Below are 26301 nucleotides of genomic sequence, written 5' to 3'. Positions count from 1 at the left end.
ACGCCTTCAAGGAAGCTACTACTCTATATTCCTTTCCTTCAGCTTCTGCATTTTGGGCGAACAAATAGTCCTTGAAGACTTTTTCTACATCTAAGGAGTACACATTTGTGCTTCAAAGTGTCATAAAATGTGATTGATGCTTTTATTTCTCTCTTCTGGGCAGTGTGCTTCATTCCTGAGTACAGGTGAGCACAGGTGAGTGCTGCAGAGTGCAGGGAAGCCAAACTTTCACTGCCACTGGATTTCTTCATGACCTCTTCAACCATTCTTCAATCGCCTTAAAAAAGGCATAGGGAACCATTTTCTTTTATACAGAGGCTTGGAACCATTTTCTCTTATAATAGAGAGGTTTTTTACTTTCTCTTGGCCTACCTACAAACAATTTCACACAAACTCCTTCTGGTTTTGTCTTTGCAGTTTCACCAGTGCCAATATCCTTGCTACCACTGCTGTAGTAATGCCAATACTAGAGCATTCCAAGCAATCAGAATTTTTTATTATTTACTATATTCAAGGGAATTTTTTTCTTTAAGTCTGTATGTTTTATTGTAGTTTCTGAGTCTTCAGAATATACTTGGATAATATTTCCAAGCAGTTGTGTACACACTGGAGTGGGAACTCCCTGTATATTAGGAAGTTACAGAAGCAATGTTAAGCGCCATTAACACTGGATCTTCTCAACTTCTTTTAGCAGAAAAGCACAAAATCCACACTCCTTAAAGAGTAAAAGAGGATCCTTTATAGATAAGGTGTGTATAATCCTAATTTTATTCCATTTTCTAGTATTCTTTGCTGTCCTAACTTCCTTTTAGAGCTGAAGCAAGTAGCACCCACTATAGATGATATAGGTAGCTTATATGAAAACTAGTTTCCCTCTCACTGTTAGTATTATTACAATAGTTCCTTGAAGACCTCACTGTGCTTTGCTGTACATAAGTATGTCAATTCTTAAGCCAAAGCATTTACAAATTCAATAAACAAAAAACAGTTAAAAGATGGGAAAAGAGAATATTATGTTGAAGATGAGAAGATGGGGCACAGGTTAATTACCAGCAAGCCAGACTCTTACCAAGACCCAAGGAGTTCATGAGAAATACCAGTGTCCTCCATTCCATTGTAGCATGCCTGAACCAGAAAGCCAGCTTGAATCTTAGTTTAAAGATGAAATGGAGAGACCCTACCTAATAGATCATTTCTGTGTACACCAATTTCCCTTATATTTGTTCTAATTCATATAAAAGCATGGATCCCTGGCTCGTTCACAGAAAAATTGTCTTTGGTGCCACTAAAGAAATGAACTAATTAAATATGGTTTTATTATTATCAAAAACCTGAGTAGAATAAATCCAAAATATTCCTAGCCGTGGGGAAGGTGCCTGTTTGGAAAAAAGTGTAATTAGGTAAGTAATTTTTCAATAGTCAGTGACTGAAGCTGAAATTTCCAGTACATTGAAGCTTACTAACAATGGGATGTAAGATTTAATTTAGCTTTTCAAAGATAACACATATTGAGATATTACATAACAAAGAAATCAGTCACCTCAAACAAACCAGACACCAGCCTAATTTTTAAAAGACTACATACTCAGTGATATTTTTTTAAAAATAATCCAAAATAACTTTCAAAAGTTTTTCCGTCATTAACCAAATATGAAACAACCATGACTATATTGTTCATCAGTGATAGTTCACATTCTCCAAAAATTAAATAAAGTTGAAGTTCCTCCACGTTTCAAATGTGAGGATCAACAGCTGTGACCATTGTGTACTTTTTTTTTAAAAATCAAATCAGGTTTTGGTGTGTCAGTCCTCAATACATGCAGTATTTCTTCTTCAATATCCCAACCACTAGGCTAGAGTCAAGTTTTTGTTCATCTGTTCTTTTTCCTCTCTGCAGTTTACAGTTAGGGCCCCACAGAGCCCCTTCTTGACTGCGCTGGGGTGGGCTGGGTTCTCCTTAACTTGCCTGGCAACAGAGCTTGTGGTAAAAGAGAAACACTCATGTCCCTGGAAAGGACACTCTGGACCACTCACAAATGACTAATGTCTGATCAATTTGATGCCTCCTGAGCCAGACAAATAGACTGAACAGCTGCCTAGACTTAAAAGGATTTTTAGTTGCCTACAATCAAATTTTGTCAGGATTTAGATAGACTGGATCCCACCCACTGTGTGTGTGCAGTGAGAGTCAAAACATGACTACTACAGCTTCAGTGCAAACCAAGACACACACTGCAAACAAAAAAAATTGTGACATCAGTATACTTCATGTGCTCCATATACTTGTTAACAGTAAACATCTGGTATCCTAAAAGCATAGCTGGGAGGAAAGGAACTATTCTCTACAGATGTGAAGCTGAAGCAGAGATAGATGCAGTTGTTTGGTCAAGCTCAAAAAACTCTAATTTAATAGATAAATTAAGCAATGCACTCATGTACAGGCTTAATTTTAAACATATATGTATCATTGCTGAATACAATGGCATATATTTGATCAACTGAGAACTAAGTTATCTACCTTGGTATCATTTTGTCATGGTTTAACCCCAGCCAGCAACTAAGCACCACGCAGCCACTCACTCACTCCCCCCCATCCAGTGGGATGGGGGAGAAAATCAGGAAAAGAAGTAAAAATCGTGGGTTGAGATAAGAACGGTTTAGTAGAACAGAAAAGAAGAAACTAATAATGATAATGATAACACTAATAAAATGACAACAGCAATAATAAAAGGATTGGAATATACAAATGATGCACAGTGCAATTGCTCCCCCCCCGCCGATTGACACCCAGCTAGCCCCTGAGCGGCGATCCTTCACCCCCAATCCCCCCAGTTTAGACACTAGATGTGGCATCACATGGTATGGAATACCCCGTTGGCCAGTTTGGGTCAGCTGCCCTGGCTGTGTCCCCTCCCAACTTCTTGTGCCCCTCCAGCCTTCTCGCTGGCTGGGGATGAGAAGCTGAAAAATCCTTAACTTAGTCTAAACACTGCTTGTCAACAACTGAAAACATCAGTGTTATCAACATTCTTTGCATACTGAACTCAAAACACAGCACTGTACCAGCTACTAGGAAGACAATTAACTCTATCCCAGCTGAAACCAAGACACATTTAGATGGACATTGAGATGTCATTTTCGGAAGAAAGAGAAGTCCAAAATAATCATGCCATTATAAAGGTATTGAAGCTTGGCTTTGTTAGTCTTTAATAAAAATGTTCAAATTCTTTCTTGTGACATTGCCTATCCCTTACAGTTTTTTACCCAGTTTGTTAAAGTGGTGTTCAGTTTGGATTTTTCTCCCTGAGACTATATGGTTGTATGTTGTCCTATGCCTCTATAATTTTATGTTTTCCTAACTCCTAGTTTAAATTGGAGCCTCTGAATGAAAAGAATGCCAAACCTCAAACTGACAGTTAAATCCATTAAATTTCACCTGCTTGAAACTGAAACCATAATAAATTATGAATCTCATCTGACCTCAGTAGAAAAACCCAATAAATCAGACCAAGCAAATTAGAAATTGGGGGTTCATGGTCCTTAAAACAAACATACTGGGAAACTCTCACAAAGTTCCAGGTAGAGTCAGTGAAGTTCTGTACTCAGTTCTCCTTATGAGGCTTTTGCATACTGCATACTATATACTGTCTGAGTTAGTTCTTTATCCTCAGCATCCTACAGCAATAGATCATATAAAGAGAAAATAAAACCTTCCCAAAATGATCAAAACACATTTATGTTTATGCTATAATGATAGCATTGCTTAATTTCTTTTTACGTAAGAAAATCTAAACACCACCATAAAAGATAAGCATTTTGTTGCTACCATAACATTATTCAACCTGGAGGGTTACCGCTATTGCCTGCAAAATCCAACTATTTTTACTCATAGCCAAATCATTGGCATTTAATTATTAGGGAAACTTTTTGTTTCACCAGACAGACTTTATGTAGAATGAGATTTCTCAGGTCTTTGGTTTATATCTCATGGAAATATAAAATGTGCTTTGTGCTTTGATTCAAATACAATCCATGGCTTACAACACATATCACTGTTTAACAATGAGTAATGTGATGGAAAAGATAAAATAATGTTCTCTAACCAATATCAGCGAATTACCAGATAAGGAAGCAGTGATATATGGATCCTCCTTAATCTTATAGAAAACTACAGCTTGATAGAGAAGGATTACATGACACAAACACATTATCTGACATTTCTTTCTGGTTTATCATAAAATATTTGCCCCTCTTATACAGTAAGAGTTGAACCAACCTGGAGCTAAACAAGAATGGAAGGAATGAAAATATTTCCTTTACTTTCATGTTCAACACAGACATCAAAAGCAGAATGTCACTTAAACGGTTTAATTTAAACTTATTAGCGCATTGATACATGTCGCAGCTTTAAGGATTGCACTGCCCATCAACAGAGGTATCAAATGCACACAAAATCTTTAATGGCACTTAATGAGATTCAGAAGTGTAAAAGAGTAAATCAATCAAAAATTTTTGTAATAAGCAGTAAAACTAGAGAAGACCATTATTTAAAAAAAAAAATCAGATAGCTACTCCAGAGAAATCTTGTGTGTATCCCCCACCCTTCATTTGTGAAGATAATCGATAAAAAACTATATTTCACATTTTCCATGCACTTGAACCATTTATAGTTTAGAACTGTTCTCTATCTTCTCCTTAATTAATTTTACAGCTTGTAGTTTTTATAACAGTTATAGTAAAAGATTCTGTGATTCTCATTATTCTGCTTGCCAGCATGAATAAGAAAATTAAGATGTTGCACATAAAATAACCCTTTGTTAGGGGTAACTCCTCAACTTAAAATGGATAACTCCCATTCTTAGATTCAACTGTTTCTTCCAATAACCTCATGGGGAAGGAGGGGGAAAAGAGATTACCCATGAGAACAAGTGTAATTTTCAATTGCCAAAAAAGTCTAAACTGAAATTCACGCTACATGCATTGTGGGAAATTACGGGAAATAAAACTACTTGTGTGATTTATCAATATGCCCAAGAGAATGCAGAAAAAAGCTTCCACTCTCATGCAGTCTCCATTAAATAATCATTACAGCTGTGTAAAATTGTGAATGTTCTCTACTGTGTTTCCAATAGGGCAGAGAATAATTCTCCTATAGATTTAGATGGTTTATTTGAAAAGTACTTTTTTTAAATGATTAACCAGATTTATAGGTAGTCAGGTAACACTGATGAAGAATTTGTTTATTGATGATAACTCTTGCCTTTTAAATCCCTTCAATATATTCACCCGACTTTGAAGAGTCGTGCTTTTCCAGAATATTAATAACTGTTCTTGTTATTACTTAGAAAGGCAAAGACAAAGATAAAATTACAATGTTATATTGTGTCATTTCTAATTCCAACATGTCAGAAATACATCATCATGGACTTCATACTGCTCAAGTATTAATCAATGAATGGCAGAACTGTTGACTACAGTGCCCTAGAAAACAGAACACAGCATGAAATTCAAGAGCTTTAAACATATTCCCAGTTTAAAGTGTCTATCTATGCATATGTATTCATTTCTACTCAAAAATCGAGGAAAAAAGCCATAAAGAGTACAGAACAGATCATCTACTAATGCCACCACCATGTTTGTGTGTTATGTCTTTTCCTGACCTTGGCTGTGGCATTGGTCTGAATATTCACAGATGGTATAACAGGGGACTTCCTCTAAATGCAGGGACATATAACTAAGTTGACTCTTGGTAAATCTTAGATTCAGGTAGTTTGTCATACCTCTTATATGGTATCTTGGGCCTCTGCAATACCTACTATAAGCTCCTCAAGTGCTCTTCTATGTATAACATCTGGAACAAAGAAACCTCTTCTCTGTTGGCTCTTAGGCACTACTGTAACAGGAATAATAAAAATAATATATTACAAATGAGGTATCAGCTGTGCTGGTGAGGCATTTAGTGCCTGTGGAAGTAAGGTAAAGAACACATCATCCAAGCCAATCTTTTCACTGAAGTCAATGAACAAATCTGATTTAAAAAAAATGCATTTTGTAATGTGTAATGTATGCCTGTTTTGATGGAACAGGGCACTGCCAAGGCAAGAATAACACAGAATGAAGTACAATAGCACTACAGCAAGCACTTTGTGCCAGCATATAAAAGCATTCAACAGTAGCTATTTAGTCATAACCACAGTGGCACCAAAAATGCCAGATTGCACTTTCCATAACTGTGTGCCCAAAAGCATGATCACCTTTAAAGAAATTCATTGCAACTCTGTAAGAACTAACCTGTCCAGGGCATGTGAAACCCAGCTGCAGAGGCAATCATTATAAGGGATTCTGCTTGCAGCTGTAGCTGAAGCTATATTAAATCCCATCAACACATTAAAAAAAAAAAAAAAGGACTAGTATTTTCATTGTAAATTAACAGTAATCTTCTATTCTTGATGCATCTGAAATTGCCATAACAGTCAAGGAAGCTATCAAGGAGGCGTAGCTATAATGATGGGTGAGTGATTAAGGCACTTTGAACACTTCTCTGCCAGAAGAAAGAGACCTGGCTTCAGTCACTCTACCTATAAATGTGATTTGAACCTGGGTCTTTCAAATGTGAGAAGACTGTGCTCTATGCTACTGACTGAACTTAAAAGCCAGGTACATTTTCTGTGGAAAGACAGATCAGATTGGGTACCTCTAGGTAAGAGCTTGTAATTTAAAAGCAGAGATAAGCTCCTAAATCCCTGAGGATGGAGTTTAAGCCACACAGCCATACCCCAGGATTTCTACATTAGCTACAATGGTTAGCTACATTGTACTGTGTATTTTTAGGTATTGAACTTTGATTGCCCTGCACTGCATGGTGAACCCAAAGCAAAAACCTGCTTTACAGTAAACTGCAGGGTTCCTACAATTCTTTGCATTATACTGATAAGTCTTCATGTGTGTCTTACTCTGACACTGTCTAAAGATGAGGTCACTAGAAGAACATTTTTCTCTTGCAATGTTTAAAAAAAATTACTTTTAACTCATTTGAAACAAAGAAAATTCATCATGTGCTGAATTATGGAGAAAAAGATAGGGGTTTTTTGCCAGAACCTATTTCCAAAACCAGAATTCCCACTTGTGCTGGTTTTGGTGAGGATAGAGTTAATTTTCTTTGTAGTAGCTCATATGGTGCTATGTTTTGGATTTATGGCCGGAACACTGTTGATAACACACCAATGTTTTCATTATTGCTGAGCAGAGTTTACAGAGTGTCAAGATCTTTTCTGTTTCTCATGCTGCCCTGCCACCTAGTAGACTGGGGGTGCATAAGAAGTTGGGAGGGGACACAGATGGGACAGCTGACCCCAACTGACCAAAGGGATATTCCAGACCATGCGACATCATGCTCAGCAATAAAAGCTGGGGGAAGAAGAAGGGGGGGGACAGGGGACGACATTCGGAGTGATGGTGTTTGTCTTCCCAAGTCACTGTTAGGTATGATGGAGCCCTGCTTTCCTGGAGATGGCTGAACACCTGCCTGCCCATGGGAAGTGGGGAATGAATTCCTTATTTTGCTTTGTTTGCGCGCACAGCTTTTGCTTTTCCTGTTAAACTTTTAGCCTTCTGAATCTCTCCCCCATCCCTCTGGGGAAGAGTGAGAGAGCAGCTGTGTGGGGCTGAGCTGCCCACCAGGGTTAAACCACAACAGCTACAGAAACATTAGAAGACAAACTTGAAAACATTCCTTCCTGCAGTGGGTTGACATTGACCAGATGCCCACCCAGCTGCTCTCTCACTCTTCCTCACCAACACAACAGGGGAGAAAATAAGATGAAAAAGCTCATGGGTTGAGATAAAGACTGGAGGGAAATTAGTTTGTCGCCAACTAAAATAGATTTGGGTAGCAAGAAACAAAAATAAAAAATAAAACAATACTTTCCTCCCAGCACCCTTCTTACCACACTCAACTTCATGCCTGCATTCGTGACTCTTCAACCTCTTCCCCTCCTGAGCAGTGCAGGAGAATGGGGAATGGGGAGTTGTGTTTACTCCATAATAGCTCTTCTTTGCCGCTTCTTCCCTCTCACACTCTTCCCCTACTCTAGCATGGGTCCTTCCACGAGCTGCAGTTCTTAAGGATAAACCTGCTCCTCCACCGTGGTCTCTGCAGGGGCTGCAGGGGACCCTCTGCTCTAGATGCTGAAGCACCTCCTCCCCTTCCTACTCTGACCTTGATATCTCCATGGCTGTTTCCCATTTTCTCACTCCTCTCTCAGAGCTGCTGCACAGCTGGTTTTACCCTTTCTTAAACAGGTTATCACAGAGGCAATGCCACCTTGGCCGCGGGGCTGAGCCGTGCCCTGCGGTAGGTCTGTTGTGGAGCGGTGGGTGTTGTGCTGGGTGGTGCCCCGGGGTGGGCGGGTTGGAGCCGGCTGGAACCGGCTGTGTCCGGCACGGGGCAGCCCCGGCCTCTCCTCACACAGGCCGCCCCGCAGCCCCCGCTGCCAGCGCCTGGGCACCCGCGCCCAGCACACTTCCCTAGGTAAGTTTACCAGCTAGGGGTCCTTGGTTTCACCACATTACTCACACAGTAAAAACCAGGAATGCTATCAAATAGCACTGTGATTCAAGATTGTTTGCTATTTAAGTGGTAATTGTTCACCTTTCTTAAAATGAGTGTAATTTCGAATTTCATGGATTCAAACTGAAATTGAAAAGCACGGCTAAAATTCAGTGCATATATGAATTCATATTTACAACAATATTTTAATGAATAGTATTAATCCAAAAAGTTTTACCTTTTTGATGAAACCCTTTGATGAACACAATTTTAAAAGTGATTTTATAGAATAAAAGAGATTCTTAAGGAAATATTTAATCCCACCTCATACCCTGTGATTCTTTTGAGTAATATCTGAGGTTCCATTCTGGATGTGGCAGCTAGTGCCCAAACATTCACAATGGCTTTCAGAAGACCCACAAATGACTGACATGTGCTATCACAGATGCACATATTCACAAAATACCTTCTTCCCCAAAGAGAGCAGAATGCAGCCCTCCGGCTCTGAAACACTGAACCTTTATCTGGATGGCTTTCAGGAGGCTCAATTAAAATAGAAAGAGCTATCACAGACCGCTCAATTCACATGTACTATCAATCAGATTAAAGAAAAAGGAATAAGAAAACAGAATATAAAATTAGCCCCATGGGGTTGGGCTAGACAGGTTCCTAAAAATGACACTAAAAAACCCCCTAGTAGTATTCAAGGTCAAAAATCATTTGTAGTTTGTACTCATGCAAGCAAGTTTATCTTTTTTCCTACATTTTTCTGCTTTGAGCATATTAAGGTAAAATATTTTCACACTTGTTGAACACTGAACAGATGCTGATACCCTTATTCACTCCTGAGATACAGACCTATGTTCTAAAATAGTTCCCAGCAGCACTGGGATTTGTGGACAAAACCATGACATGAGATAAGTGTGGGTATCAAAATCCAGCCTGCAAATGTCCTTGAACTCTTTTTTTGTTGTCTTCTAATTTTGTCATTTAAGAGAAAAATTCATAAGCACACCCTTCATTCAACTAATGCTAGAAGTAGCATGCTATCTCCAAAAGGGGGAGATGGGAGAGTTAAAATGGTTCCATATAGAGGAGCTTATTCAAAACAGAATTGTAAATGCCTCCTTTTCTCAGAATAGTAAATTTAAGTAATCTTTATTTGTGTTATTCTGTATGCAAAAGGCTATGTATCAAATTACCTTGTGGTATGAGCTTCTTATGTGAAAATGATAGGGATGTGCATAATAAAATAAAAGAAATACTGGCAGATGAGGAGAGTCTTTTTAAATACTTTTTTTCCTGTGATGCTGATACATAGTGGACTTTAGCAAGCAGCAGGTGTTTTCTTATCTTTCCAGGATAATCAGTAAATTGCTTGCATTGTGTATCTGTCAGCTTTGCCATGACCCTTTCAGTGTCTATTGCAATTTCATACACTCTGGGGGTCTTTAGTGCAGTTCAGTCTCCTGACAGCTATTACAACCTCTTCTCATCACCTCTACTTCTGCAGTTTTCAAAAACACGGAAGTCAGACCTTTTATTTAAACACAATTCCCTTTAGGAGATTTAATATTTTTTCTTAGGAAGATTAGAAATTTTACTGGCAAAGTCTAGTGCATCATTTTGGTTTGGGGTTTGTTTGCGTATTTTTTTTATGTTGCAAAACTATTATGACATTCTAACTAAAGGTGTTCCTTTCTTCTAGCAAAAGAAACAACACAAGGCTAGGAGCACAGCAGTGCTAAGTGCTCATATGTTTTGGGATGCTGAAGAGTAAAGGAAGAATTACACTCCCTTGCAGGGGAGAAGAGCCTTCCATGTAAACTCACATCTTTGCCTCACAACAGGTCCAGGCTAGAAGTGCCCAGATTCAATGCTTCCTGACTAAGGAAGCCCTGAGCAACTTGACCTAACACCAACCCTAACACAGGGTGGGACTACAGGCCACTTACAATCTAGGCCAGTCTATGATTCCGTTTTTTGCTCTCCAGAGATACCATCCCTTCCACTCCTGAAATCTTACCCCTGACCTGCTTTGACCTGCAGGCCCTTCACACTTCCCAGCCTAGAGCCACCTTTCTTCATCCCTTCAGCCCAAAAGGTCTCCCACACTAGTGTTAGCTCTTTCACTTTCACCAGACCAATCTATTCACCCTATCTTAAAACCTTCACATTTCTCTTACTTCCATGCCAATTCTTTCATTCAGTTTTTAGTTAATTCTTTAAAACTTCATTTTAATATTGTAGTCTTCTAATTCTAAAAGGAGATGTAGCATAGAAATAAGTGTGTGTACGTTTTTGTGTGTGTGTGTGTGTGTGCAAGGGGGAATCATGGTCACTTTTTCTGGATGCAGAAAAGAGAAGGCATCGATCAGCCTTCCTATGAGAAATGACCGACTTTCAGGTTTTACGGGGTCATAGTGATTATTTGCTACTCAATAACATCACTATTTACACCGAAATAAAACCTGACTTGGCAAAGCTTTGGGAGGGAGGTGACTGAATGTTTTACTATAAAGCCAGGATCAGCTGACTCTCAAATAGATGATGGGAGCCTGGATTACTGCGAAGCCACTTTCTCCTATAGAGTATTCCCTTGGCTTCAATAGGGTTATAAAAGAAAAAAAAAAAAAGAAAAGAAAAAGAAAAAACAAAACAAACCAACCAAACAAAAAAAACCACAAAAAACCCAAACAAACAAACAAACAAAACCACCTGGCTTAAGCAGAAATTAAGAAAATATATGTAAACAGTTCAGTCATGTATGAGTTTCTCTTTTATTGGAACATACATGATGATACCACATCTGTGGTTTTTTGGAAAAGTCATAAAAAGCTTACAAAGGGAAAAGTAATAGAGTTTGAAGTGTTAGTGGTCAGCAAATATATCTTCAATTTTGAATTCTGAGATGAGACATTATGCTATAGATTTTCTCTGTGTACTTCAAATTGAAACATAACTACTTATTGAAAAGACACATTGTGAGGTTAATTACAATGAGATGACTTGGCTTTTCATTGAAAAAAATTCTTATAACATTTTTTTCTCTTTTTCTTTCTTTTTCACAGAAAAATCTAAAACACACACTTTAAAGGATTATTTATGTTTTGATATGGTATCTTTTCTCTAAGAATTATTATTAAAAGCTATTTTTAATGACCAAGTGGTTTTATTAGACCTAGATTGAGGGGTAAATTATTAACTATCCATAATCATATTTTTTTAATAAAATGACTGAGTATATTATAGAGAACCAATACAGGAAAGGAGAGATATTTTCACAAAGGCTATCCCTTTTAAAAAGTATTAATGTGCAACTTCCCAGCAACTCTTTCTATTGCTTCAAACAATCATATCACAAGCAGAAATCTTCTAATCAATATCTAAATAATTTTGCTATAATAAACTGCAGCACATGGATGGCAAGATTAGACTAAACATCCAGCTAAACATTCTTAATGCTAATCATTCATCCCTATAACAGTTTATGTCTAATAATAAAATCTACATTGTTCACATATGTGATTTACAGGATCTGAAGGAGCAAATGGTTGAGTGCATATTACTTGGGTAACTGAAGGGTTATAGCTGTTACTGTGAATAAGTTTCTGTCTGTTTGGGCTATAATGTATGCCATTAAATTAAATAATGACAAAACCTAAAACTGGAAATAGTTTTGAGGTATGTGGGATTATAAATACATAATATCTGATTATTGTTTTAAATGTTATTGGCTACAGAAGATTAATGGCCATATCCAACAAAGCCAAATGCTATAGCTATTAATGCAGGAGACTTACATTCACAATCAGAAGATCTGCATCTGCCTGTATTTTTTACCCAACAGACAACATGGAGGTGGGTGTAAAGTGATAACAAATTCTCTTGAGAAGTGAGTGCCCACCCTGATAAATGGGTAACCGCTGAATTGGAAGAAAAGCAGTATTTTTTCTTCCGTCTCCAGTCATCTTCTTAGCTTTCACTATGAGCCACCCCATGCCTTCCTTTCAGCCTAGTTCAGTTTTTACTTTTTAGTTTTGAACACCATTCTGACTCCACCTCCACTGCCCACAAGGTCTGAGATGAAAGCCAGCAGAACAGGTACTCTATCATTTTTCCTGCAGAAACCAGAGCAAGGATGGTTCAGTTACCAGGGCATTAGCCTGCTCTACTATGAACTCTCTAAATCCATGTCAAGATGACAGCACAAATACACTTTTCTGACTGCCCTGTCATCCTGGTAGGGTGGATGCTCAGACTGAAGGAACTGTTGTAGCATACCACTCTTCTCTTCCAGCCCTTATGTTGGCTTTTCTTTCCTATATGGGAGAGCGGGATGTAATTGCAGTGAGAGTATGGGGCTGTGAACCTGTACCCCAAGAGGTGCTCATGAGGGGGACTCACCTGGGAAAGCCAGTTCTTTCTAGATTTCTGCAGATCCTCAGGCATAAACTGGGCTTTGTTCCTGACTGACTTTGAAATGTGTGTCTTACTTCTAGAAGTAGTTACATCCCCTGGATCTTCAGTGTGAAAGGACACTTTAAAACATCCAGATGGAAAGAAGGAATCTAGGGGTACGTAGCAAGTGTGATGCTATGTGTAATTCAATTTAGATTGAATAATAAATATTCTCTTTTCAAACTTCAACCTTTGCAAACACATATGACTTCTGCAGTGTTTTTCATGCACATTTTTCTAATAAATTAGGATGAATTAGTAAATTAAGACAGATTAAGCAAAGTAATTTTAAAAGTATCTTCATACATTTTTGTGTGCATTCCTAAGAGAAAAATGCACTGAAGTGTTAATGCTTTAGTGTATGTTCATTGATAAGTTTTCAGGGCACATTTTGCCACTGGTAAATTATTTTTATTACTTCTTAAATAAGTAATTTGTAGAGGTACTTTTTAGATGAACTTTTCATTCAAATGTCTTACAGTCTTTAAAAAGGCAAGAAATTGTTTCTTGCATTTCATATTTTTCAAGGGGAAGATCCTCTCCAAAGCAGGTGTGCATTGGAGTATCCAAGTTTTTGGACATTCGACATCCTAAGATCATGAATCTTGTAAGTAGCTGTTTCCACAGGCAACTTTCAGTATTTTCCTTCAGTAAATAAAAGGACTAATTAAATTATGCAGAGGGCTCAAATCATGGAAATATATTTCTTTGTACTTAATTCTGATTTGTAGTTCTAACAGTTCCACTATGTTTCTCACTGAGGTGCTTTACAGCTTTGTGTGTCCTCAACACAGCAAAGATTTTCCTGGTACCATCAAACTTCGACAGCTTTTCAAACCTCACTCTTCATTTTTGACAAAAATTTCTTCTTTCAATAAATTCAGGATGCAGTTATTATATTGGTATTAAGTTTCTCATTTTGTTTCACTTATGTAAACAAAACATTTGCATGACTATTTGAATAAAGTTCTAAACAGAATATCTTACACTGAAATGTTTTCCCAATCTCTTGTAAATCATCTGAATATTTGACATAAGGTACTGGAAAGCTCACCTTTCCTTTTTAAAAATATAGGACAAAGACATCTCAGGCTCTCATTTGCTTTCAGGGAAATGATCAAATATTTTTGAGATGACAAGCAGAGATATCAATGGAAAGTAATTACAATTCATATCTTTAAAATATTATTTGAAATACCAGATAATTATTTTTCTTTCTGAGGTACCCTTTCTTTTTCTCTTTTGCTGAAACAAAAGCTAGCTGAAACTACAATGGTGCTGTAATTTATAACCACGGCTGGATCATTAGGCAAAAAGATTGCCTTGATGAATTCTTACAGGCAGTGAAGTAGTCCCCAATTACTCCTAGAACCTGTTTTATTCCACCTAAATGAGCAGATTTTTTAAAAAAGTCTACTACTTTTTTTTCCTGAACATTAAGCATCTGGTTATGGAAGCAGTTGAGACATCAGTGCCTTGCAAATGGTGCAACTGGTCATCTAGAACACATTCAGGTGAGACTTATCTGTTACATATGCTTGTGGAGATTAAAATCTTTGTCTACTAGAGTCCAGATTTGGCATTTTAATTACACAATTGAAGCACAGACACAAACAGCAGCATTTCTTAAACACACTATTTTTTAAAAGGCTATAAAATGTTCAAAAGACAAAACTCGCAGCCAATGTTACTGCATTTTTTTTGAGAAAGATAATTATTTTAGAACAAATCTGGTCTACTAAGAAGTTATATCAAGGTGTTATACCACATGCAGTCGTTGTTCCCCTAATAATCCATTTTTATTCTATTGGACACTAATTTTTAAATAAAAGTATCTCCTGAAACAAAATAGTTTTTTATTTCATCAAAGTTTCAAACCCTCCATTATAAACTGATTTTTGTTATATCATGTGGTACCATTAGAGGATTCTCTTGGAACAGAATTGTTGAATTAGGGGCAATCCCTTTGTACTCTTGGGATAACCTGCTAACTTTGTACAACCATGAAATTATAAAGCTTCATAAGACATGAATAATAGGTATGTTCTATTTCTGCACAAATACTTTTAGCTGAAGAAAAATTTACTTCTCTATGTGACTTGACTCAATGCAAATAAATTGTACTCTGCTAAGATGTATGTGCAGTCCTCATGATTTTTTCCTGTACTTGACTAGCATCTTTTTTTAATCTCTAATATCTATTAAAATAACTGAGACTTAGTTCATTCCCCTAAGAACTCTGTGTAAAGGGATGTACAGACCTGAAATGGAAAAGCCTTGGCAAGAGAAGCTGGTATATATCTTAATCCTCCAGCTCCCACCCAGGGAACTGTAAATACCTAAGAATGTGCATGCGATCTAAAACCAACTGCGCAGGCTAGGAGGTAGCCTTGAGGTAAAGCAAGACTTTTAGCATCTCATTACATATCTCATAGGGAAATAATAGTGCATTCTTCCCATTTACACCTTAATGTCTTTTTAAAATCATTTGAGACTCGAGGCCTTGGATCCCGCTGCCGTTACCAAGCAAGAATAGTTCGGCTGACACTTTGCTGACAGAGGCCAAAAGATGCTCAGTAGACAGAGAAAATGTGAAGGCAAAGGACCATCACAGGGATTCCCTGGCCTCCTGACAGCTTTCAGAGTTCCGAGTTCTTGGAGGCAGTCCCTGTAATTGTTCGCCAGCAGAACAAACCTTTTACTTTTTGGAGGAATGAAAGGGAGAAAAGCTTCCCAAGAGGAAATTTGTAGGGATAGTTCCCACTTTGCGTTGTTCTCTCAATTCCCCCTCACAATAGGGAAGATCTGTCCCCACATTTCCCAAATACCTCAAACCTGAAAGCAGATAATCACTAAAGTTTTCGTCACATTGTTTTTCCATTATCATAAGGGAAAATTTTAGTGATGCATGATACATTTCAAGCTATGCAATTATACCTTCCTGAAACCATTACCTCCTCCAAAGTGCTGCTTCGCTCTTTTAAGGTGGATAAATGCATTTAGTGATTTTAGGTATGTTCATTAGGATTTGAAATCACAGAAATTGCACAACTGTCATCAGTTTTAAAACAGGAAAAATTGGACCAATTATTAAATAAGGCTATATGTTTAGCTGCTTAGAAAAGTCTGCTGTGGAATCTAATTCACTGAAATGCTGAGAAGAGTGGGAATAAATGACACAGCACAGACAGAATTAATATCCCAAAACAGATGTTCAACAAGTCTTTGTCTAGCTTTGGTTTTTGCCACATCAAGAATTCAAAACTGGTATGCAGATTTTTCTATAACAGAATCTTACTTGTGCATAAAATAACTCTTTAATATACTTTTTATTCAACAACATTGTTATACATTGAAGGACTGATGAATCATCTCATTGCTGCTCAGTGTTTGGCATCATTTTTTTGGTTATACTCCAAGTTGCATGTCAGATAATATATCAAGAAAATTCTCGTTCTAATATTCCTGTAAAACCTACATTAGGTTTTAGTCCAAACAAAATCCAATGGATTTACCTGGACTAGTTCCAACAGCATTTTTGGATTTGTCTGATCTTAAGTTAGTGCAAGAGCTAGACAAGTTAGCCTTTAATTTGCTTCAGATAATCATAGCCAGTTCATCTCTAAGTACTGGCAATCCCACAGGAGGTAGTTGTCATTCTTAAGACCTCAAAGAAAGGGATAAATGGAATACGGAAGGAGCGTGTAATGCAACATGGTATGCTCTGGCTTATAACAAAAGAAGAAGGAATCAAACTTCTCATTCTCAAAAAATCTGCTCTAACCAGAAACCCTGTAATGTGAAGTAAGGAACACCCACACACCTTAGTATAACCATAGTAGGTCTTAATGGGATATAGAGACCCTCTGGAGCAAATAAAAGGGAGAGAATTACAGCCCAACCAGACCAGTACATTGACTCCCACTACCGACCAAACACAGGCTAAAATAAGCGTGTTTCTATCAAGCTCTCTAAAGCAATGGTTCTTTAATAAGCAATAATAACCTTCTGAATACTAGTAACATAGGAGTCAGTCTCAAGATGGTTTATCAACAATCCAACAGTGCCATCTATCAGACTTCATTAGAATTATAGTTTTCCATATGACAACATGAATATGTCATTTTCTAATGCTAAACAATTGCAAGTTTTGAAGTAGAGAAAGTGTACAAAAGACTAAACACTGATCATTCATACATTAAATTAATGCCTGCAGAGTTCTAGCTAATCGTAAAGCTAACAGGATGGAGGGAGAAAAAAGAAGAAAAAAAAGGCAAGTTACCTTATGTTTTAAAAAAATGTTACGTCTATTTCTTAGGGAGCATCAGTTAAATTCTTTTCCAGCAAATCATTTATCTTCTCTTCTCATGTGATTTTCAAGTGATTTTCTGGAGTTAAAAGTTTGAAATCCTCTCTGAAACTTACCATCTAGCAGTCTTACAAAAATAGTCTGTATCATCTAAATGTTCCATGAACACAAATTATTTTTTAAACTTAGTATCTGAAAAATTATCATTAGCAAAAAACGTGTCTTCTCCTGAAAAGTCAACAGATGGGATAAATAAAAGGTATCCTACCATAAAAGTCTCAAAACTCATGTAGAATGCACTTAGAACTTCAGAAGCACAAGACAGCTATGTCATATTTGACTTTCAATTTAACATGTCAGTTTTAGTTTCCTCTTCCTTCAATGAATAAAACTACATTGTGTAAACTTAAAAGTAATTTAAATAAAGGAAATGTGCAGGTGAGTCAGGGGACAGGCAATACTCCCAACACATAAAGCTCAGGTAGGGAGAGGCAGATGTCACCTGTAAAATTAAATAAAGTTGTTCCTTCTTAAAATACATCAGGGAATGGTGCAATGGTACTTTTCAGAAGTCTAGTGGAACTGCTTTCTCTTAACCAGACTTGGAACAGACCCATTGTCACTGTGTAGCAGTGAACACAAAAGATAGTAAAAATCACCTCTTTAATAAGTACCTAAGTTCTATGGTGCTCAAGGGAAAAGTGGGTAGATTTCACTTCTCTTGACTATATCTATACAACTTGCAACTAGTTGCAACTGTATGGTACTGTACAAGGATGGTCCTATCCCCAGACCAGTAAGCAGTACAGATTCATCACAAAAAGATATGCAGATGCAAGTCCTTCTACGATGAAGTAGGACTGAAAATTAGATGTTTCTGGTCTTGAATTTACAGGATGAGTTTTATTCCAGCCCATAGCTATCAGTGAGCAAATCAGATTAAATACCACTCGATAAGTTCTATGAAATTCATTACATAAATTATTCAGTAATATTTTTCTTACTTTTGCCAAATTTATAGGGATAGAAGAACAATTAGTAAATTATTCAGAGATAGATGAATCTCTCTTCCAGTCCATTTGCACTAAAACATTCTAGATTATATGTGGAATATTATATTAACTAGCAAAATATCCAAAGTTATTTGTAAATTAAACTAACATCTGAAATTTTTGATGAATCATGTATGTTTAAATTGACAGTATTATAAAGGAGATTCCTGCAGTTCTAAATGTCAAGATTAGCAGAATAGAAATCCTTCTTTTACAATGAGTGGGAAAATTAATTCTGTCATTAAATCTTAAATAATTAATTGCGTCTTCTGTTCTTTGCTGGACAATCTCAGGAGGAAGATCTGTCTTGAAATGTCTACTGGCTGGCCTTGACTTGGACACCTAATTTTTAGACATCTAATATCAGGTGAGACAAATTTCATCAGATACTTTGGAATTACTGAGCTGCACAAACTTATAGTTAAATCAATAGACTTCATTATGAATAATTTAATAATATCTTAAAAATCCATATAAAGTGGGATTTTCAAAAGCCCACAGTATTGGCCTAACTTTGCCCCCATTACAGTCAATGGGAGTTTTAATCACTGACTTATGGGAGCACTAAAGAAGCAGAAAAGGGGTAATTTGAAAGCATCCGGTGTGGCAAACTTGGCAACATCAGCTCAGGACCAAGTACTTTTAAAAGTCTTACCCTAAACTTAAATATGTTCATAGCTATTTCCATGCATTTACAAAGTATGAAAGTGAGTAGCATAACTAAAACTACTTTGAATCCATTTGTTTACTTTTAACTGTTTGAGAGAGATATAAGCTAAATAAGAAAGCAGTGGTTTCTTTTTCCCCAATAACAACGCCTATTCAAGAAACTGTTTACTAGAACTCTTAAAATCTCCCTCCACATTGTATTTCACTATTTTAGCTGATACTAGAGCTTAAATCTTGTAGGCTAAATCCAGGCAACACACGTGTGCTTTAATGCTAGTTTAACATCACTGTGAGCCTATATTCAGAGCAGAAAGGACTATACAAATTGCCTCTTCCGCAGATTATTCCTACCAGGGCAAGACTAATGTATCTGAGATGAAGGACAATGGGGTCACAGAAGGTATTGTTAAATCCAACAAATACATTTTGATCAGATACTTTTTCTGCTACAGCTGGAAATGTTCATGAATTCTACCATATATTTTTGTCATTTCTACCATATTCTATCATATGACATGTTCCATCATAATGAGCATGAATTCTGTCATCTTTGGGGAGACCACAACATGGGCATTCAAACTCTACCCTTAAAATTCCTCTTTTCAAATTTAGCACAATAGGCATGTATCTAGCTACAATATATAACCAGAAATGGACCTTCTGTGTTAGCCTGTCTTCAGAAAAAAGGAAAAAAAAGAAAATCTGCAGCAGCAATTGATAAAAGGGGAGCACTCTTTTAAATGATCTAAATGAAAAATTCCTCTGCAAATGCAAATATGCAACAACTACAGCTCTAGCACAGTGTAACAGTCCCCTGTTTATAATGAAACACATTGACATTCAATAAATAGTGCTGCATAAAATTTCATCTCCCTGTGGGGAAAATTTAAACTTATTTTATTATTCCTTTGGAATATTTTAAATGAGAAAAAAATGAAGATAAACTGCAGTTGACCCTAGGCATTATAAATGCCATTAAAGCTCTCGCTCTGTTAGGCCCATCTGTTGCTTTTCAGGCCAGCTATTCATTAACCTTATTAGCACCAGCCCCTATAGCCTTGAGTTGACATTTCCCTGGTTAATATGGAAAGCCCATTTCCTAGCACACATGAAGAAGCTGATTAAAGAATTTGTATGAATTGTCTAATAGATGCGGTAGGATAGAGAAACAACTGATCTGTTTCTCCAGATCCAACGTGAAATTCCTTTCTGTGGGCAAGTCCCCCTTTCTAGGGGACTGCAGTGTTCCTATATATTAATATGTAGCTTTGCACAGCTACTCTCCTAATCAAATCAGCAGAAAATCAGTCTTCTTGGCATCAGTAATAATCTCTATCTGTTGCAGCAATATAAATCCAACTGGTATACTATCAGATTTTGTACTAGATTTACTGATGAGCTGAAAAAACAACAGCAAATGTATTCATTCAGCTGATATACCCAGCAGCTTAAAATGATGTGAATACATAAACAGTTTATCATGTTTAACCCATTGATATGAAGTCACAGTAAAGTGAATTGTTTGGTATTTAATCCCAGTGCTTCTTCATGCTGGGCATTCATGCAATTTTTTACTCCCACAGAGAATATTGTGAGCAATTAAATTTGCAGAATGAGTTTAGAGGAAGTGTTTTTATCTCTCCATTTTAGATTAGGTATTGCAAGCATAAACAAAATTCTGTATATTTCTAAACTGCACACACTAAAACAAAAGTTTCAGAAAGCATGCAATATGAATTCCTTCCACGTCGTTGATTTGGTGGCAACAGCTGACATTATTTCACACACTAAAAAGAAATTATGAATTCTTTTTTTGTCAAGAGGTTATTTTAATTTTTTTTTTAAAAACCTAAGAGTGAAAGCAAACGAACTGCTGGTTTAAACTAGACAAGGACAGTTCAGCCGCCTCTCAGCATCCCTTTGGCACTTCTGATTCTTCTTGTATCTGTGGCAATACAAGGTAATTTCCAGATAATTTTTTCCCATAAGTGGAATGTCAGGATAATTTATAGAGGTGCCCTATTCTTCCTGACCGGTTTATTTAGTTAGGAGTAAGCCTTTTAGGATTTTAAGGCTAAAATTAAGACTGTCCTTCCTAAAAACACCCAATTCAGCAGTTCAGCAATGTAATTAATTAAAAATAAGATCTGACCTACAGAAACGACTGCAATTACTGTAGGTAGAATGTACTGGAAAACATACAGATCCCCAAATCTCTTTTACTTCAAGGATGTATTCATCAAGTATTCTACCTCTGTTAATCATTGTGCGTCTTTTCTTATGAAGTTATCCGTCTCTACCATGTCGGTCCTAAGCCTGTATAAGACACAGCCTCTCTTTTCACATTTGAATCTTTTTCAACCATCAATAGCCCATTGATACCAACAGCATTAATTGATAGGGGGCCATAAATGCGGGGTCAATTTATAGTCATAAATGGTATAGATCTTATCCAGAACCCAGTGAAATCAATGGAAAGACTTGCAGAAACTTTGTGTGGTTTTGGAGTATATGGTGTCTACTGAGTGTCTCAGATAAGGGCATGTGTCACTGATAATGTTACCTGTGTACACCTCCTCCTGCTATCATCACTAGGATAATCTCTCTCAGCTCAGTGTCTTGACTTATACACACCTGAGGACTGAGCCTGCACCTTTATTCCCTCAAAGAAATGCTGCTATTAAACAAGTGTTAAGTAACCAAAATGTCACATCACAGGAGCTATTTAAAAATGGTGCTTTAACACAAATAAGGAAAAGCAGCTTCTATTGGAATTTCTACTAATAATGGATAAATCTTAAAGATGCAGTTCAAGTTTGATAAGCACCTCAAAGTTTGGATGCCTATCTGAAAGTTATCGACTAAAAAATCTGAATGATTTGCATCTGCTCAGTTTAGCTGGGAAGTTTAGGAAAAGAACGTGTTTCTCGAGGCATGGCTAATAGATACAACTGAGGACACTCAAAGATAATCGTTAAGTATAAGGTCCGAAAAAAGAAAAAGAACTAAATTTCTTCAGACCTCAGAAACATATTTACTTCAGATTTGATTCAGGAAATAGATTAAGAAATGGATTTACTCTTATTTTATTTATGTCGTCACTTATAGTTGTTAATATTATTTTAGTTGTTAATATTAAAAAAAAACCCTACAGCATGTTAAAAAACTTCCTTAGCATTTCAGTGAGAGGGAGAGGAAAAGAACAGTTTCTGTCTGCTCCTCTGCCTTCACTCCTCTGCAATGTACTGAGCTGCAAGCTGAAGCTCTGTAATAGAAAAACTTTCCCAGTTCTGGTGCAACAGATGTTTTCACAAGTGCTTCGACTCCCAGAGAAGCAAGGCTGGAGATAACTATATAAACTCCCTCATCCTAACAGAACAGCACATTACCCAGCAATCACGAAACAGCCTTTATGTGAGATTTCATGTAAAAATATAAGGTACCAAAAAAAGAAGTTTCACACCTAGAAAGTTACTGTCTTTTTCTTGATGTAATTATTTCTTTTTTCCTGTATATTTCTCTTTTCCATGCAGCTCTTCCATCTTATGCGTCTGTGACAGTACATTTATCAATTTGTTGGCATGAAGTTTGTGCTTTCCCTTAACTTGCATAATGCTACCTCACGATTCAGTTCCTAATTCAAAACAAGATTTCTGTTACAAAGCCCTGCACATACAGAAGAAAAGGCTCTGTGCCTCATCTTTTATAACTGAACAAAGGTAAAATGTAGAAAGTGTGGGAAAAATAGACATTCGTGCTTTTAGATGAAATTTTCCTGTTCTTCTGCAGTCCTTTGTTCTCTATCAGATTGAGACCAAGCACAAAATACCACCAAAGCAATTCCTGTTAGTACTGTTAAGAATTACCTAGGTAAGTATTAAAGAAGAATATTGCATGGGGCTTTTTTTCCTAGAAAATTAGAAGAATAAGTAATCTGCTAATTTCTACCAATAAATGAGAGAAAAACATGGATGTCAAGGTTCCATTTCAAAACAATTGTTCACAGAGTTTTGACTCTACTGGAATGTAGATATTTTCTTTGGGGCATTGGAAGTTCATCTCGTATCCAGCAGAATTTAATACATATTTCATAAATAATCTATTTGAATGCATATTACTCAAATACCAAAAAAACCTCGTTCCATCTAGAAAAAGAGAAGGGCATGTCTCTCAATCTTACAGGAATTGAAGAGATAGACTGTCAAGGTTTTAAACGTGCAGAGAACAGGTGAGTTTGTACTGCTGATAGCAAAAAAGGAACCCAATAACAACCGTAAAGCCCTTCTCATGAGCTAAGTTATGTAAATTGAAGAATGCCCTCACTGTCAGCAGGTATATTATTTCGAAGAAGACAGACAACTGTGTTAATCTCCCTTCTGCTTAATCCCTGTCTCTCCACAAATCATCATGTCGACAGTTTAAACAGATTTAGATGTGACTGAAATCAAGAAAAGGAGATAGTCTCAGGATGCTGGGGCTGATGCAGGCCTCCAAGAGGTAATTTTGTTTGTGGTAGAGAGCAAGAGCGGGAGAGAGTGTAAATCTAACAAATCTAACAAAGCAGCCCTCTGGCCCAGCCCTGAGGATCAAATCCAATTCTACCAAGATACACATTAAGCCCTGTCTATCACAGCTTTGCCCTTGAAAAGACAAATAACAGTGAGATTCACCTTGTTGTGCTTGTCTCTGGAGAGACAAGACAGAAGACATTTAAGGAACCTGCACTATTGTTTATTTTGAATAAATTTTATTATTTAATTCTTATTATCTTAGAGCAGGGTAAAAAAAAAAGTTTCCTCTGTTTGTTTAACCACTTGCTGCCCCTTAAGTAAGGAGCAATAATCGCTAGAGTAATAGAAGCAGTCAATAATCAAGAAAGTGATGGTCAGCAGAACCGTGGCTCATGCATTATGCAGCCTGACCAAATTATCTGTTGCAAACTTCAGCTTTTGTACTTCTTCTCTTAGGTGAAAAGGACCAATTTCTACTTACTGCTCTACTGAAAATCATCATGGAAAATGTTCTCAAAGGACTGCTGCAAACTGAAAAAAAAAAGTACAACTCTGAATATTTAATTTAATCATTTTCTGATAGTATAAAAGTTAGATTCACTCTCATTCCTTCTGTGCCTGGACTCTGTCAAAACAGTCCTTCAGCACTATTTTTCAGTACTTAATAGTCAAGTTTTAGATGAAAGAAATCCTTTTTCAATAAGGATTACTAGCATGCCGCTCTTGAAGTTTTTAAAGCAGAAATTCTATCATTTAATCACTTTAGCTTTAACTCTTATCCGATCAAATTAGCATTTGCAAGACTACACCTAAAACAACAAAAATAGTCTTTGGAACAATCTTCAATGCAAAGAAAATTATAATTACCTAGGTGGTCTGCATAATCACAGCTTGCAATTCTGTGTCTTAGAAGAAAACCAGAAAATTAATTAGTTAATGTCAGTGATACTCTTTGAAGATGAATAGCTATATGAAAGTGCTGAGAATTATTACAGTTATTAGATAGCACAATTAACTGCTACTCACAATTAAAACAATTGAAGTAATTTAATTGAACTAAAAGGATGCTACTGTTTGCAATTCCTTGGGCCAGCTCCTCAGGGTCTAGCTGATGGGTTGAGGGGAGAGAAAAAGAAAATCTGGGCAGATTATCAGCATACAAAACTGCAGGGCCCTTTGGGAATGACCAAAGGGGTGCAGACTTCTATATCCAGCAGTGGCCAGGAGCCATTCTTCAGCTGGGGATTGCAAGAGCAAAATCTTCTCTCTGTCCTCCTCTGCCAGAAAGTACCATTTCCCTTACTGTCCCTCACTGTGGGGTCTCTACTTCTTGAAGGGAAGCACATAGAGGGAAGAGGTGGGGACACCTCACTGTATGGGAAATGGGGCTTGTGTTTGCATTCTCTTTGGAACATTTGTAGTCTCCTCTGAAACCTTCCTACTCAACTTCAGATGAAATTATTTCTGAGAAAGACTTCGGTTTTTGACAAATTAGGTTTTTTAATGTCAAAAAAAGACTTTGTCAAAATGGCTCTAACCTATTCTAGATGCAGTAGTTCACTCCCTGGACCTTGAAGGTGCTTCTTTTGGCAGGCACTGCCTCGTCACAGACAATTACTATGCTGTATTTTAACATTTTTATCTGTTTGTAGCTATCCATTCATTGTGTCTGTCATGGTTTAACCCCAGTCAGCAACTAAGCACCACATGGCCGCTCACTCACTTCCCCCCACCACCCAGCAGGATTGGGGAGAAAATTGGGAAAAAGAAGTAAAACTTGTGGGTTGAGATAAGAACGGTTTAAAAGAACAAAAAAGAAGGAACTAATAATGCTAATGATAACACTAATAAAATGACAATAGTAATAATAAAAGGATTGGAATATACAAGTGATGCACAATGCAATTGCTCACCGCCTGCCAACCAATGCCCAGTTAGTGGCCAAGTGGAGATCCCCCTGCCCCCACTCCCCCAGTTTATATACTGGGCATGATGTCACATGATATGGAATACCCCTTTGGCCAGTTTGGGTCAGCTGCCCTGGCTGGGCAAGTCCCAACTTAGAATCATAGAATCATTTAGGTTGGAAAAGACCTTCAAGATCATCGAGTCCAACCATCATCCATGTTCCATCAGCCCACTAAACCATGTTCTGGAGTACCCTGCCTACTCACTTTTTGAATACCTCCAGGGATGGTGACACCACCACTTCCCTGGGCAGCCTATTCCAATGTCTGACAACCCTCTCAGTAAAGAATTTTTTCCTAATATCTAACCTAAATCTCCCTTGCTGCAACTTGAGGCCATTTCCTCTCATCCTATCTCCAGCCACCTGACAGAAGAGACCAGCACCCACCTCACTACAACCCCCCTTCAGGTAGTTGTAGAGAGCGATAAGGTCTCCCCTCAGCCTCCTCTTCTCCAGGCTAAACAACCCCAGCTCCCTCAGCTGCTCCTCGTAAGACTTGTGCTCCAGGCCCCTCATCAACTTGGTTGCCCTTCTCTGGACACACTCCAGCATCTCCATGTCTTTCCTGTAGTGAGGGGCCCAAAACTGAATACAGGACTCGAGGTGCAGCCTCACCAGTGCCGAGTACAGGGGAACAATCACCTCCCTGCTCCTGCTGGCCACACTATTTCTGATACAGGCCAGGATGCTGTTGACCTTCTTGGCCACCTGGGCACACTGCTGGCTCATATTCAGCTAGCTGCTAACCATCACCCCCAGGTCTTTCTCTGCTGGGCAGCTTT

This window comes from Haliaeetus leucocephalus, unplaced genomic scaffold (assembly GCF_000737465.1).
Source record: "Haliaeetus leucocephalus isolate CR32 unplaced genomic scaffold, Haliaeetus_leucocephalus-4.0 Scaffold751, whole genome shotgun sequence".
NCBI classification, from domain to species: domain Eukaryota; kingdom Metazoa; phylum Chordata; class Aves; order Accipitriformes; family Accipitridae; genus Haliaeetus; species Haliaeetus leucocephalus.
Note: the sequence above shows the minus strand (reverse complement) of the source record.